Source organism: Macaca mulatta, chromosome X (assembly GCF_049350105.2).
Source record: "Macaca mulatta isolate MMU2019108-1 chromosome X, T2T-MMU8v2.0, whole genome shotgun sequence".
Lineage (NCBI taxonomy): Eukaryota > Metazoa > Chordata > Mammalia > Primates > Cercopithecidae > Macaca > Macaca mulatta.
Window position 1 is genome coordinate 108,907,546 of NC_133426.1, and position 15,587 is coordinate 108,923,132.

A 15,587-nucleotide genomic window follows, 5' to 3' on the forward strand; every position below is an offset into this window, starting at 1 on the left:
GGAGCGAGAAGCTAGGAAGTCTGGAAAATAGGCAGGAAGTGGTATTCAAAATTTTTTTCACTTAAACTACTTTCCTTTTTGTTTGCTTATTTGTTTGTTATTTTGTTTTTCATCAGCATGCATTCATTTTGTTGTTGTTTTCATAACTAGACAATACAATTATTTTCAGGAGTTCAAGATCAGCCTGGCCAAGATGGTGAAACCCCGACTCTTCTAAAAATACAAAAATTAGCTGGGCGTGGTGGCAGGCGCCTGTAATCCCAGCTACTCGGGAGGCTGAGGCAGGAGAATTGCTTGAACCTGGGTGGCAGAAGTTGCAGTGAGCGGAGATAGCGCCATTGCACTCCAAGCCTGGGTGATAGAGTGAGACTCCGTCAGAAAAAGAAAGAAGAAAGACAGAAGGAAGGAAGGAAGGAAGGAAGGAAGGAAGGAAGGAAGGAAGGAAGGAAGGAAGGAAGGAAGGAAGGAAGGAAAAAGGGTGAGTTTTCTTGTGAAGGAGCTCTATCTTCATGTCTTTCCATGAAGTGATGCATTGAGTCTAATAGAGCCTCCCTGGTGGATTTTCATGTTTTGAGAACCTGTGACAAACTGATGATCTCCTCTAAATTGTATTAGTGTAACCACAATTTAGAATAGCACCTGGCCCCGACGATTCAGGGCAATAATTTGGGGAAGCTACCCTGACAGATGAAAATGTATTGTGATAGACACATAGAGGGGAACAACACTGGGGCCTACAGGAGGATGGAGGGTGGGAGTAGGGAGAGGATCAGTTTACCTATATAACAAAGCTGCACATGTATTCCTGAACTTAAAATAAAAGTTTAAAAAGTATTGTGAAATTGCAATGTTAAGATAATAGTGTACCAGAATAAATTTAGAACAAATGAACCAGAAAAGAAATTCGATTATCAAACCCAAATATGGAAAAATGCTAGTAAATGCATTGAAATACTTTGAATCAGTGGGGAAAGGTTAGATTGAAGAAATTGTGCTGGGATAATTGACTATTTTGAAAAACAATGAAGTTCCTTATCATTCTCATACACTTAAAAATAGACACTAAATGTTTGCATAAAAAGACATTAAACCATTAAAAATAGAACTTAGCATGTTATTTTTTATATAATCTTAGGATGGAAAAGTTATTTTAAAATATAGCACCAGATACTGACAAGACCAAAAGGCAATTGGCTCAAATCTGCTGGGAACCCTCCGAGTCTCAGAAATGACTTAGAGTGCTCCTCAGAATTATCCTAACTAATGATGAGAAGTTGGGATATTTTTCTACAGACTTGGCCCTTTATTGGTGGATGTCACCCAGAGGATGTTAAAATCTATGGTACTTCTAGGTTGTCCTACACCTGGGCTGAGCAGGTTCCCAAGGTACCAGAAAAAGCCCTCAGCAGAATTAGAAAACACAGGTAAGGTAGAAGGATAATATCAGTTTTATTCCCACTCCAGGAAATATACTATTCACATTTTACTCTAAATCTGTCCAAATATCTCCCTTCAAAAGCAAAGATAATACACACATATTCATTTTCTTCTTATTATTATGATTATTACACTTTAAGTTCTGGGATACATGTGTGGAACATGCAGGTTTGTTACATAGGTATACATGTGCCATGGAGTGGTTTGCTGCACCCATCAACTCATCATCCACATTAAGTATTTCTCCTAATGCTATCCCTTCCCTTGCTGCCCACCCCCAGACAGGCCCCAGTGTGTGATGGGCCCTCCCTGTGCCCATATGTTCTCATTGTTCAACTCCCACTTATGAGTGAGAACATGCGGTGTTTGGTTTTCTGTTCCTATGTTAGTTTGAGAATGATGGTTTCCAGCTTCATCCATGTCCCTGCAAAGGACATGAACTCATTCTTTTATATGGCTGCATAGTTTTCTATGGTGTATATGTGCCACATTTTCTTTATCCAGTCTATCATTGATGGTCATTTGTGTTGGTCCCAAGTCTTTGCTATTGTACATACACATTCATTTTCACATTTATAGATGTTTGGGTTGTTTGTAGTGATCATTATCATAGATGATGTTGATTGAACTTCTGTGTACATAAAATTTTCATACTAATATCAGATTTTGAAGTTTCTAGAACTGTCGTTTCTATATATGTGTGGATATTTTTCATTGTCATAGAAGTCACTCCTGAAAAATGTCCAAATTTGGTATCTATAATGTATGAGCATTCCTGCTTTCTCATGTCTGCCAATGCTTAGTATTGCCTGATGTATTAATCATTTTCACAGTACTGATAAAGACATATCTGAAACTGGTCAATTTACAAAAGAAAGAGATTTATTGGACTTACAGTTTCATGGCACTGGGGAGGCCTTGCAATCATGGTGGAAGGTGAAAGGCAAGGAGAAGTAAGTCACGTCTTACATGGATGGTGGCAAGCAAAGAGAGAGCTTGTGCAGAGAACTCTCGTTTTTAAAACCGTCAGATCTCATGAGTCTCATCCCCTATCATGAGAACAGCGCAGACCCACCCCGTAATTCAATCACCTCCCACTGGGTTCCACGTGGGAACTGTGGGAGTTACAATTCAAGATGAGATTTGGGTGGGACACAGCCAAACTATATCACCTGTGTTTTTTTTTTAACTATTATTGTATTTTATTTTTTCTTTTGTTTTATTTTTTATTTAAATACACTTCTCAAGGTCACCAGGTAATGTTTTCTAAACTTGACAGATCATAAGAGGCACTTGGGGTTAAGATTTTTAGGCTCCTTCTCTAAAGATCCTAGTTTAATAGTTTGGAGTCAGGTGTGAAAATCTGCATTTAAGAAGCTCCTTTGACATAATTTTTATATCAGATAGAGTTGGGAAACCCTGTTACAGGCAAAAACGAAAATGAAACAAAGGAAAAAAGTCTCCCATCATTATATAAGTGATTTTTTAAAAAAATTATCATGAAATAATTTCAAACTTATAAAATACTTTTGAGAAAAACCCCACATGCCCTTCACTGCATTTCCCAGTTCTCAGAGTTTTGCTACATTTGCTTTCTCATTCTCCCTTCATATAGAAGAACACATTATTATTTTTTTCTGAACCATTTAAATTTCAATTGAAGACTAAATGATCATTTAAAAATATTTAGTGCAATTGATTCCATATTATTATATCATTAATTAATATAAACTGAAAAAACTAAAGGAATCACAAATGGTGGAGCAGCCATATAACAGAAATTTTTAACTCAGTTAAAAATTTATAAGATAATATGGCAGCCATGAAAATGCACCACTTCGATCTCCTGCTGTGGGGAGTATTGTTGATTGATGTTTCTAGTTGCTGACCCTCTGAATCCACCAGCACATTCATGCCGAGGTCATGAATCCCATGGGTCGATCCTTGCCAATAACTGGCACTATTCAGTTGCATTTCTGTAAGTTACAGGGCTTCTCTAATTGAAGTCTTTGGCTCCATATCTCCCCTTCAGCCTAGCTGAAACCTTAGGATTATGTGACAGTCTAGGGCTCTTCCTGTCAAATCTTCCTCCTTTCCCTGCGCTCCTTCACCAATGTCAGATCTTCATTACCATCTGAACACTCCACCTTCTCCCACTCCTTCTCCTTTATCCTTCACAGGTGTCGTTCCCAATTAACCTCTTGCTCATCTATTCCCATTTGGGTTGTTACTTCTAAGAGGACAAGAGCTAACATAAGTGGTGACAGGAGCTGTCCAAGAAAAATTATGATACAGTGGAGTTTGGGATCCGACTCACTTGCTACCCAATGGGCAAATAAAACAACATCTTGAGTGGTATGCGAGCATAGAGAGTTCCTGGCACAAGATGGTGATCAAATAGCTAAAAATTTCACCAGTCCTGACCTGGAAACATATCCTGTAGATGGAGAACACCCTTGCTAGCATTCAGGCATTTGAAAAATAAGAGAGAAATGATGCCTGTCAGGCAGCCAAGTAAGCTAGCTAATAGTTGGGTAATTTTCATTGCTACTCTGAAGAGATATAATGAAAAACTGAGGGTCAGGCTGGTGCAGTGGCTCACGTCTGTAATCCCAGCACTGCGGGAGGCTCAGGTGGGCAGATCACGAGGTCAGGAGTTGAAGACCAACCTGGCTAACATAGTGAAAACCTGTGTCTACTAAAAATATAAATAAATTAATTAATTAATAATAATAAGCCGGCTGTGGTGGCAGGCACCAGTAGTCCCAGCTACTTGGGAGGCTGAGGCAGGAGAATCACTTGAACCCGGGAGGCAGAGGTTGCAGTGATCCAAGATTGCACAACTGCACTTCAGCCTGGACAACACAGTGAGACTTTGTCTCAAACAAAAAGAAAACCAAAAAACTGAGGCTCATCACCAAGCAACTAAAGCTAAGTATTAAAATCTAAGAGACTTTCTGGTAACTTATAAAGAGGTTCGTACTTCCTGCAGTGGAAGAGCAGAAACAGTTGAACAGCAGACTTGGGACAGTTGCAGAGCTTCAGAGATATTTAAATACTGAGTCAAGACAGGTATGTTATATTCATGTTATGACCTAGATTGAAAAAATCTGGGATCTGGACAAACATGAGATGGTGTGTTAGTCCATTTGCATTACTATAAAGGAATACCTGAGACTCCTTAATTTATAAAGAAAAGAGGCTTATTTTGGCTCACAATTCTGCAGTTTGTACAGGAAACATGGTGCTGGCATCTGCTTCTGGCAAGGGCCTCAGGAAGCTTACATGCATAGTGGAAGGCAAAGGGGGAGCAGGCATATCACATGATGAGAGTAGGAGAAAGAGAAGGAGGAGGAAGTTCCAGGCTCTTTTAAAAAACTAAATCTTGCATTAAGTAATAGACTGAAAACTCACACATTGCTGGAAGAATGGTACAAAGTCATTCATGAGCGATCCATCCCCATTATTCAAACATCTCCCAAACTCTAATATTGGGATCACATTTCAACATGAGATTTGGAGGGGAGAAAACATCCAAACCATATCGTTCCACCCCTGGCCCCCCAAATACCATGTCCTTTTCACATTGCAAAATACAATCACTCCTTTCCAATAATCCCCAAATGTCTTAGCTCATTCTAGCATTAACTCAAAGTCCAAAGTCCAAACTCTCATCTGAAACTTGAGGCAAGTTCCTTTAGCCTATGAGCCTGTGAAATCAATAGAAGTTATTTATTCCCAAGGTACAATGGTGGTACAGGTATTGAGTAGACATTCCCACTCCCAAAGGGAGAAATTGGCCAAAAGAAAGGAGCAACAGGTCCCATGTAAGTCTGAAACCCAGCAGGGGACATTTAACCTCAGATTTCCAAAAATAATCCTTGACTCCATGTCCCACATCCTGGGCACACTGGTGCAAGGGGTGAGCTCTCAAGGGCTTGTGCAACCCTTCCCCTGGCTTTGCAGGGTGTAGCCTCCATGGCTGTTCTTTTGGTTTGAAGTTGAGTGCCTATAGCTTTTCTAGGCTCAAGGTGCATGCTGCCAGTGGCTCTATCATTCTCAGGTATGGAGGGTGGCAGCCCCCTTCCTAAAGCTCCTGTAGCCAATTCCTAGGTGGAGACTCTGTGTTGGAGCTCCAATCCCACATTTCCCCTCTGCGTTGCCCTAGTAGAGTCTCTCTGCAGGGGCTTCATTGTTGCAGCAGACTTCTGCCTGGGCACTCAGGCTTTCCTATACATCCTCTGAAATCTAGGTAGAAGCTCCAAAGCCTCCTTCACGCTCACATTCTATGCACCTGTATGGTAAACACCACATAGGAATCACCAAGGCTTATGACTTTTGCCCTCTGGAGCAATGGGCTGAGCTGTACCTGGAGCCTTTTGAGCCAAGGCTGGAGCCAGACGGGTCTGGATGCAGGGAGCAATGTCCTGAGGCTATGTGGGGCAGTTGCGCACTGGGCTCGGCCCCTGAAAACATTCTTTCATCCTAGGCCTCTGGGTTTGTGATTGGAGGGACTGTCCCAAAAACTTCTGAAATGGCTTTTAGCCCTTTTCCCCAGTATTAGCACCTGGCTCCCTTTTAGTCATGTAAATCTCTCTAGAAAGTGGTTGCTCCTTAGCAGCCTGCTTGGATTCCTCTCCTGAGTATACTCTTTCTTCTCTACCACATATCCAGGTTGCAAATTTTCCAAATTTTTACACTCTGCATTCCTTTTAAATATAAGTTCCAACTTTAAGTCATTTATTTGCTCCAGAATCAAATCACAGGCTGTTAGAAGCAGCCACGCCACATCTTGAACACTTTGCTGCTTAGAAATTTCTTCCATCAGATACCATAAGTCATCACTCTTAAGTTCAACCTTCCCTCCAATCCCTATGGCGTAAGCACAATGCAGCCAAGTTTTTGCTACCATGTAACAAGGGTGATCTTTGCTCCAGTACTCAATAACTTCCTCATTTTCATCTCAGACCTTATCAGCCTGGCCTTCACTGTCCATATTTCTATCAGCATTTTGGTCACAACCAGTTAACTAGTCTCTAAGAATTTCCAAACTTTCCCTCATCTTCCCATCTTCTTCTAAGTCCTCCAAACTCTTCCAACCCCTGCCTGTTACATATTTCCAAGGCGACTTCCACATTTTCAGGTATCTTTATAGCAATGCTCTACTCCACAGTACCGATTTTCTGTATTGGGCCATTTATGTTGCTGTAAAGGAATACCTGAAACTGAGTAATTTATTTAAAAAGAGGTTTACTTTGGTTCACAATTCCACTGACTGTACAGGAAGCAGGGTGCTGGCATCTGCTTCTGGTGAGGGCCTCAGGAAGCTTACAATCATAGTGGAAGGTGAAGGGCAAGCAGGCATATAACATGATGAAAGTGGGAGGAAGAGAGAGAGGAGAGAGTTCCAGGCTCTTTTAAACAACTAGATCTTATGTTAACTCATAGAAGGAGAATTCACTCATTATCACAAGGATGGCACAAAGCCATTCATGAGAGATTCACTCCATGATTCAAACGTCTCCCACCAAACCCCAACTCCAACTTTGGGGATAATATTTCAACCTGAGATTTGAAGGGGACAAAATATCCAAACCATAGCAGGTGTGGACATTCTGGATAGATGGTCCTGAGAATGTTGGTTCTGCAGATTACTCTGAACCCTCAGAAGCTGCAGAGATGGCCCATGATTGTCTCATAAGAATAAACACTTTCCTCATGTTACAGAGGCCTCACCCAGCAATGCAACAGGTGCCATCCTCAGAAACTGCCCCTACTTCCTTGAAAAGGTTACCAGACCATTAATTAGGGCTAAGTGACAGCATGATGCAGCCAAGGGCATTCTGAGCCTGATAAGGAAGGAATTAGATTATATATTGAAGTTGTTGTATGCAAGAATTACATAGCATGTACTGGTAGGAGTTGGGGAAGCCTTGATACTGGGTTTTAATGATCCTTGATCAAGGTAACCAGAATATACTGGATAAGCAATAGTCATTGAGTTGAAAGCACTTTCTGGGAACATGGGATTTAACACTCTAGCAAGGACCCTAGGAAGTAAAGTAAACGTTCTGCTAGTGTGGTTCTTCAAAGCCTGGAGAAAGCAATGGCCCCTGCTGAGTGAAGTAGAAATGACTGAGGTATCCTGGCATCCCAGAGGGGAAGAAATACAAAGTTCCAGGGCAAGCTAGAATGACTATATTATGCAAGACCAGAAAACCCAGCCAAGGATAGTGCTTCACAAGCAATCACCAGCCCTTGATGGTCAGCCAACATGGGTGTTGCTCAACATTTACAAGCTGAAAAATACAAGAGTGTAAGACTAGGAGGCTGAAAGAGGTTTCCTCAATAAGAAGTCATGACCCTTGTTCAGTTGCTGAATCCAAGCTAATTTTTAGATCTAGAACACATTTATTAAAGTAGGAGCCAGATCTCTTGAAAAAATAACCTTGTTGCATCTCAATAAGTTTGCATTACAATAATTATTTCAGTCCTTCCACAAAGGGAATTATAGCCATTAATTAGATGACAGTATACAAGGGGAATAAGAATACCCAGACATTTCAACGACTATTGAACACAGTGCCTGAGTCTGACATTGATATCTAGATACCAAAGGCATCATCATGGCCTCACTATTATAGTGGGAGTTTACAGGGGCCAGGTAATAAAGAAATTTCTGTGTAAAGTCTGGCTGTCTATGGATCTACAGCTTCTATATTCTTTTCCCTCACATCCTGATTTTACAATTAGGATTTATATAAATGGCATTTGGAAAACTACTGTATTGAGTCATTGTCCTGTGAACTCTCATAGTGGGAAAGGTTAAGTGGAAACTTATGGTGATACCCTTACTTCTGGGCAAGGCAGTAAATCATAAATAATACAGCATTCTCAAGGTGGAGAAAGAAATCACTGTCACTGTTAAAGACCTCATAGATACAGGAGCTGTGGTCTCTATCATATTTTCACTTGCTTTGCCAATCTTGCTTTTGCAGAAACTAATTGAATCCTAGAGAATAATAGCATACTACCACAAGTCCAGTCATGCAGTATCCTTGACAAAAGCTGCTGTACTTGATGTGGTAGCATTGCCAGAGTAGATTAACAAAACCTAAGTATGTGGTATGTAGCTTTTGATGTGGTGAATGTATTCTTTTGCATTTACTTAAAAAAAGGATCAGAACATTTACTTTCACATGGAGATAACATTCATTTATAGTTTTGCCTCAGGGTAAACAAAATATATACTCCCACAGGGCTTCACATTGACCCATTATATCCGTGATATGCTGATTGGACAGGAAGAGCAAGATGTGGTTATTACACTAGAGGTCTTTGTAAGACACATGGGCTCTATATTGTGGAAGATAAGCCCATTACTTTACAGAAATTATAATAGGTTCAGTGGTTGTAAGAATGCCAGGATATCTCCTCCAAAGTAAAAGACAAGTTACTGCATCTTGCATCATCTCCCACAAAGAAGGAAGCACAGCATATGGCAGGCCTCTTTGGGTTTTTGAAGCAACACATTTTATACCCTCTAAGTCATAAAGTAAGATGAACCCAGCAGTAGCCCATAATACGGTGGAAACAGAATATCCTAGATTAAGTCCAAGGAAAACCAGATGGCACAGGTTAGGTATACGAGCAGATAGCCCAGATCTCCCTGCTATCCACCACAGTTGCACCAGTGCCTCTCCCTTCATTTAAACCTATAGCCATATGAAAGTATGTGGTCCCATATAACCAGTTGAAGGAAAGCTCAAGCTTGGTTTACAGGATCAGCTTGGTATGTGAACGTAAGTCAAAATATGTGGTGTTACAGTCACATTTAGAGGTGGTTCTGAAAGGCAGCAGGGAGGGAAAATGTTTTCCCAGTGGGTAGGACTGCAAGCAGTGCACCTGATTATCCACTTTTTGTAGAAAAAGAAGTGGTTCAAGATGGTAATATATATGCATTATTTGACAGTAGCCAAAGGTCTGGTGAGCTGGTCAGGAGCTTGAAAGGAAAAGATCAGAGAAAGGGAAGTCTGGAGTAGAGGAATGTGGATAGACATATTGGGAGTGACATGAAAAAGGAAGATTTTTGTATCAATCCTATTTTAATGTTCACAAGAAAGCATCAATTGTGAAAGAGTAACTGAAGAACTAAGTAGACAAAGCAACTTTGACCACTGACATTAACCAGCATTCATTTTGGCCTTCTCAGGACTGGTCCAATGGGCATCTCAAAGAACTAGCCGTGGCAGAAGAAATGGAGGTAATACATGGGCCCAATATCACAGACTCCTGTGTACCAAGACAATTTAGCTGATTCCCTGTGTGAATATCCAACCTGCAGCAACAGCGACCAACGTTCTATCTCAAATACGACACTATTTATAAAGACCACTTAGCAGTGAATTTATTATATTGGATGCTTTTTAATCCTGGAACAGTCACTGGTTCATGCTCACAGAAATATGTGCCTATTCTGGGTGTGGATTTGCCTTTTCTGCCTGCACAGCCTCAATAAGCGTCTGGGGGATTTGGAGGTTCTTGATCGATAGTCTTGGAATCCCACACAACACAGCATCTGAACAGGATAGTCACTTCATAGTAAAGAAGGGGCACAAATGCGTCCAGAACAAGAGGATCCACTTATCATATCAAATACGGCACCATCCAGAAGGAGCTGACCTCATAGAGCACTTCTAAAGGCAAAGATAAAGCACCAATAAAAGTAAACCCTGAAAAAATTGGGTGCCATCGTCCAGGATGCAGTATATACATTAAATCACAGACCTATATGTTAGGCTTTAGATCTAATTGGAAGAATGGGATTAGGAATAAGGGGTGAAAGCAGGAGTGTGCCTACTCCCCATCATAGTGGCCCACAAGGATCACAGCAGTGGTTTGAACAAGCATTGGACTACTGATATCCAGGAACTGCCATGCAAGAAGGGGAATCCACATGTGGCAGGAGTAATTGACGATGATCTGTAGGAGGAGTAGGGCTGCTTTAGTAAAATGAGTCAGAAAGGAATACATATGAATCCAGGTGATCTACTTGAGTGCCTCCTGGTATTCTCTTGCTTTGTTTAACTGTGAATGGATAATTGAAAAGAGTTTGGACACCTCCACAATGAAAGTTTGGTTCACGTGACTAAGTAAGCTTTCAAGACTTGTCAAAATAATAACTGTGTGTGAGGGAAATTTCAAGTAGGTAGTGGAAAAGGAAGATAATAATTACCAGTTCTGGCCCAGAAACTAAATGCAGCAAGGGGGACTGTAGTGTGTCCCACTATCCTCCCTCTTCAAAGTTTGCTTTCATAAAGAAAAGCCCAAAGGAATAAGTAAGGAACTGTTCCATGAAGCTGCATGGAGAAATAGATCTGTGGAGTACAAAGGTGGACTGTGGTGACTATGAAAATGTGCTGCTCAGATCGCTGGCTATAGGGAGCATACTTACTTGATGGCCCCAGCTGCTGCCCCTCAGGACCAACTATTGCATTTGCACCAAAGCCATGCTTCCCCCAGACTTCTCCTAGATAATCACTGAGTGGGAAATAGTAGTGCGGGTCAATTCCTCAGAGATGAGGAACACCTCTAACAGGCAACTTTGACTCATGGTATCCCTATCAACCTGTCAGAAACCTTAGAACTGTGAGGCAGTCTGAAAGTATTCCTACCTATCTTTAATTTTGCTTCCCCTTCTCCTTTCACAGACATCATTTCTGCATTATGATCCAAAGGCTCTTCCTGATTTATTCTGCTCTCTCCCCTTTATCCCCTTTTCCCATAATTAATCTCTTTCACAGGAATCTTATCTTGGTGTCTGCTTCTCACGGAACCTGAACTAACATAGGTACTAATAAAAGTATTATTTCGAATCACATGATTATAAATCGAGAAGCATAGCATCCAAAGAAAATCCACCAAATATCATGGCTATATTAAAAATAAAGCAGTTAGAGTTGTTTATTTTATTTAAAAGCTTACTGAATGTAGGCCAGGCACAGTTGCTTGTGACTGTAAGTCCAGCACTTTAGGAGGCCAAACCTGGCGAATTGCTTGAGCCCAGGAGTTCAAGACCAGCCTGGGCAGCATGGTGAAACCATGTCTCTACAAAAAAATACAAAAATTAGCCTGGCATGGTGGTGTGTACCTATAGTCCCAGCTACTCAGAAGACTGAGGTGGGAGGGTCACCTCAGCCTGGGAGGTCAAGGCTGCAGTGAACAAATAACACGCCACTGCAGTCCAGAATGGGCAACAGAGTGAGACCCTGTCTCAGAAAAGACAAACAAACAAACAAAAAAAAAAACAAAAAAAACACGGTTACTGAATAATTTTTTCTCTTTTCATTTTCCTTTTTTAATTTATGTTTTATTCTAAGTTCAGGGGTACATGTGCAGGTTTGTTATACAGTTAAACTTGTTTCATGGGAGTTTGTGGTACACATTATTTCCTCACCTAGATATTAAACCTAGTGTCTATTAATTATTTTCCTGATCCTCTCCCTCCTGCCAACCTCCACCCTCTAGTAGGCCCCAGTATGTGTTGTTTCCCTCTATGTGTCCATGTGTTCTCATCATTTAGCTCCCAATTATAAGTCAGAACATGTGGTATTTGATTTTCTGTTCCTGCATTAGTTTGGCTAAAGCTAATGGCCTCCAGCTCCATCTAAGTTTCTGCAAATGACATGATTGTGTTCTTTTTATGGCTGCATAGTATTCCATGGTGTATATGTACATTTTCTTTATCCAGTCTATTACTGATGAGTATTTAGGTTGATTCCATGCCTTTGCTTTTGTGAATAGTGCTGCAGTAAACATATGTGTGCATGTGTCTCTATGATAGAACAATTTATATTCCTTTGGGTGTGTACCAAGTAGTGAGATTGCTGGGACGAATGGTAGTTCTGTTTTTAGGTCTTTGAGGAATCACCACACTGCCTTCCACAATGCTTGAAGTAACTTACACTCCTCAGCAGCAGTGTGTAAGTTTTCCTTCCCCCCCTACCTGCACCCACCCCCAAGCCTCACTGCCATCTGTTATTTTTCGGTTTTTTAATAATGGCCATCCTGACTAGTGTGAGATGCTATCTCATTGTGGTTTTGATGTGCACTTGTCTAATGATCAGTGATGTTGAGATTTTTTTTTTATGATTGTTGGTCTGCATGTATGTCTTCTTTTGAAAAGTGTCTGTTCATGCACTTTGCCCACTTTTTAACAGGTCGTTTGTTTTTTCTTGTAAATTTAAGTTCCTTGTAGATGCTGGATATTAGAACTCTGTCAGATGTACAGTTTGCAGAAACTTTCTCCCATTCTGTAGGTTGTCTGTTCATTCTGTTGATAGTTTTCTTTGTTGTGCAGAAGTTCTTTAGTTTAATTACATCTCATTTGTCAATTTTTGTTTTTGTTGCAATTGCTTTTGGTGTCATCATGGTGAAATCTTTGCCTGTTCCTATATCCGGAATGCTATTGCCTAGGTTATCTTCAAGGGTTTTTATAATTTTGGGTTTTACATTTAAGTCTTTAATCCATCTTGAGTTGATTTTTGCATACAATGTAAATAAGGGATCCAGTTTCAGTCTTCTGCATGTGACTAGCCAGTTTTCCCAGCATCATTTATTAAACAGGAAATCCTTTTCACATTGCTTGTTCTTGTCAGCTTTGTAGAAGTTCAGATAGTTGTAGGTGTGTAGCCTTATTTCTGGGTTCTCTATTCTGTTCCATTGTTCTGTGTGTCTGTTTTTGTATCAGTACCATGCTGTTTTGTTTATTGTAGTCCTGCAGTACAATTTGAAATCGGGTACCGTGATGTCTCCAGCTTTGTTCTTTTTGCTTAGGATTGCATTGGCTATTCGGGCTGTTTTTTGGTTCCATATGAATTTTAACTTAGTTTTTTCTAGTTCTGTGCACAATGTCAATGGTACTTTAATAGGAATAGCATTTACTTTATAAATTGCTTTCAGCAGTATGGCCATTTTAATGACACTGATTCTTCCTATCCGTGAGCATGGATTTTTTTTTTCATTTGCTTGTGTCATCTCTGATTTCTTTGAACAGTGTTTTGCAGTTCTACATGTAGAGGTCTTTCACCTCCCTGTTTAGTTCTATTCCTAGGTACTTTAATTTTTTCTGACAATTGTGAATGGGATTGCATTCCTGATTTGGATTTCAGCTTGACTGTTGTTTGTGTATAGGAAAGTTAGTGATTTCTGCACAGTGATTTTGTATCCTGAGAATTTGCCGAAGTTGTATATCAGTGTAAGAACTTTGGGACTGAGACTATGGGGTTTTCTGGATATAGGATCATGTCATCTGCAAACAGGGTAGTTTGACGTCTTGTCTTCCTAGTTAGATGCTCTTTATTTCTTTCTCTTACTTAATTGCCTGGCCAAGACTTCCAATACTATGTTGAATATGAGTGGTGAGAGAGGGCATTCTTGTCTTGTGCTGGTTTTCAAGGGGAATGTTTCCAGCTTTTGCCCATTCAGTATGATGTAGGCTGTGCGTTTGTCATAGATGGCACTTATTATTTTGAGGTATGTTCCTTCAATGCCTAGTTTATTGAAAGTTTTTAACATGAAGAGGTGTTGAATTTTATTGAAAGTCTTTTCTGCAGCTATTGAGATGATCATGTGGTTTTTGTCTTCAGTTCTGTTTATGTGATTTACCACAATTATTGACTTGTGTATGTTGAACCAACCTTGTATCCCCGGGAAGAAGCCTGTTTGATCGTGGTAGATGAGTTTTTTGATGTGCTGCTGGATTTGATTTGCCAGTATTTTGTTGGGAATTTTTGCATCAATGTTCATCAAGGATATAAGGCTAAGGTTTTCTGTGTTGTCATTGTGTTTCTGCCAGGTTTTGGTATCAGGATGATGCTGGCCTCATAGAATGAGCTAGGGAGGAGTCCCTCCACCTTTATTTTTTGAAATAGTTTCAGCAGGAAAGGTACAAACTCTTCTTTTATATCTGATAGAATTCAGCTATGAATCTCTCTGATCCTGGGCTTCTTTTGGTTGGTAGGCTATTTTTTTTACTAACTCAATTTTGGAGCTTGTTATTGGTCTGTTCAGGAATTTAATTTCTTCCTGGTTCAGTCCTGGGATGTGTATGTGTCCGGGAATTTATTCATATCTTCCAGATTTTCTAGTTCATAATGTGCACAGGGGTGTTCATAATATTCTCTAATGGTTATTTATGTTTCTGTGGGGTCAGTAGTAATATCCTCCTTGTTGTTTCTGATTGTGTTTATTTGAATCTTCTCTCTTTTCTTCTTTATTAGTCTAGCTAGTGGCCTATATATTTTATTAATGTTTTTCAAAAACAGCTCCTGGATTGGTTGATCTCTTGAATGCATTTTTGTGTCTCAGTCTCCTTCAGTTCAGCTCTAATTCTGGTTATTTTTTTTCTTCTGTTAACTTTGGGATTGGTATGCTTTTGAGTATCTAGTTATCTTAGTTATGATGTTAGGTTGTTAACTTGAGGTGTTTCTATCTTTTTGAGGTGGACATTTAGTGCCATAAATTAACACTACCTTAGCTGTGTCCCAGAGATTCTAGTATGTCATATCTTTGTTCTCACTAGTTTCAAAGAACTTCTGATGCCTACCTTAATTTTGTTATTTACCCAAAAGTCATTCAAGAGCAGGTCATTCGATTTCCATGTAATTGTATGGTTTTGAGTGAATTTCTTAGTCTTAATTTCTATTTTGATTGCACTGTGGTTCACGAGATTGTTTGTTATAATTTCAGTTATTTTGTATTTGCTAAGTGTTTTACTTCCAATTATGTGATTGATTTTAGAGTATGTGCCATGTAGAGATGAGAAGAGTGTATATTCTGTTGGTTCTGTATGGAGAGTTCTGTAATGTCTATCAAGTCCATTTGATCCAGTGCTGAGTTCAGGTCCTGAATACTCTTGCTAATTTTCTCATTCGCTACTCTATCTAATGATGTCAGTGTAGTGTTAAAGCCTCCAACTATTATTGTGTAGGCATCTAAGGCCCTTTGAAGGTCTCTAAGAACTTGATTTATGAATCTGTGTGCTCCCATGTTGCGTGTATATATATTTAGGGTAGTTAGATCTTCCTGTTTAATTGAACTCTTTGTCATTATGTAATACGCTTCTTTGTTTTGTTTTGTTTTGTTTTTAT

At 39.9% G+C, this 15,587-nt stretch overlaps 1 long non-coding RNA gene across 1 annotated transcript in view; it reads left to right on the forward strand.

Moving 5' to 3' along the window:
* The window catches only part of LOC144338711 (uncharacterized), a 47,192-nt gene extending 35,439 nt beyond the window's left edge, over window positions 1-11,753 (forward strand). The window contains exons 2-3 of the long non-coding RNA XR_013413032.1: window positions 170-478; window positions 9,650-11,753. This is a non-coding gene — a long non-coding RNA (uncharacterized LOC144338711). The remainder of the gene's footprint in view (window positions 1-169; window positions 479-9,649) is intronic.
* Window positions 11,754-15,587: the final 3,834 nt, after the last annotated feature.